Consider the following 923-nt stretch of genomic DNA (forward strand, 5'->3'; position numbering starts at 1 on the left):
GTCTGGAGTGCTAACCGTTACACCATAAAACCATACGTAGTAAATAACTTGACGCGGCGCTTTTGCTCTCCGATAGAATAACTATCATATATCAAGGTTTTACCGGGATTTGAACCCAGATCGCCAGATTCAGAGTCTGGAGTGCTAACCGTTACAGCATAAAACCATACGTATCAAATAACTTGACGCGGCGATTTTTCTCTCCGATAGAATAACTATCATATACCAAGGTTTTACCGGGATTTGAATCCAGATCGCCAGATTCAGAGTCTGGAGTGCTAACCGCTACACCATAAAACCAGCAATTTGTATTTACTTGACGCGGCGATTTTGCTCTCCGATAGAATAACTATCATATACTAAGGTTTTACCGGGATTTGAACCCAGATCGCCAGATTCAGAGTCTGGAGTGCTAACCGTTACACCATAAAACCATCCATTTGTATTTACTTGACGCGGCGCTTTTGCTCTCCACTAGAATAACTATCATATGCTAAGGTTTTACCGGGATTTGAACCCAGATCGCCAGATTCAGAGTCTGGAGTGCTAACCGTTACACCATAAAACCATACGTACCAAATAACTTGACGCGGCGCTTTTGCTCTCCGATAGAATAACTATCATATACTAAGGTTTTACCGGGATTTGAACCCAGATCGCCAGATTCAGAGTCTGGAGTGCTAACCGTTACACCATAAAACCATCCATTTGTATTTACTTGACGCGGCGCTTTTGCTCTCCACTAGAATAACTATCATATGCTAAGGTTTTACCGGGATTTGAACCCAGACCGCCAGATTCAGAGTCTGGAGTGCTAACCGCTACACCATAAAACCATCCATTTGTATTTACTTGACGCGGCGATTTTGCTCTCCGATAAAAATAGCTAATCATATACCAAGGTTTTACCGGGATTTGAACCC

General features: G+C 42.7%; 6 non-coding genes across 6 annotated transcripts; all 6 read right to left on the minus strand.

The window, feature by feature from the left end:
* Positions 1-94: 94 nt before the first annotated feature.
* Positions 95-166, minus strand: Pmar_PMAR024300. Its single transcript has one exon. It is a non-coding gene; the product is annotated as a tRNA-Gln (tRNA).
* A 62-nt stretch (positions 167-228) lies between these two features.
* Positions 229-300, minus strand: Pmar_PMAR024301. Its single transcript has one exon. It is a non-coding gene; the product is annotated as a tRNA-Gln (tRNA).
* A 62-nt stretch (positions 301-362) lies between these two features.
* Pmar_PMAR024302 lies at positions 363-434 on the minus strand. The gene has a single exon. It is a non-coding gene; the product is annotated as a tRNA-Gln (tRNA).
* A 62-nt stretch (positions 435-496) lies between these two features.
* On the minus strand, positions 497-568 carry Pmar_PMAR024303. The gene has a single exon. It is a non-coding gene; the product is annotated as a tRNA-Gln (tRNA).
* A 62-nt stretch (positions 569-630) lies between these two features.
* On the minus strand, positions 631-702 carry Pmar_PMAR024304. Its single transcript has one exon. It is a non-coding gene; the product is annotated as a tRNA-Gln (tRNA).
* A 62-nt stretch (positions 703-764) lies between these two features.
* Pmar_PMAR024305 lies at positions 765-836 on the minus strand. The gene has a single exon. It is a non-coding gene; the product is annotated as a tRNA-Gln (tRNA).
* Between the last annotated feature and the right edge of the window lie 87 nt (positions 837-923).

This window comes from Perkinsus marinus (assembly GCF_000006405.1).
Source record: "Perkinsus marinus ATCC 50983 genomic scaffold scf_1104296944716, whole genome shotgun sequence".
Classification (NCBI taxonomy): Eukaryota; Perkinsozoa; order Perkinsida; family Perkinsidae; genus Perkinsus; species Perkinsus marinus.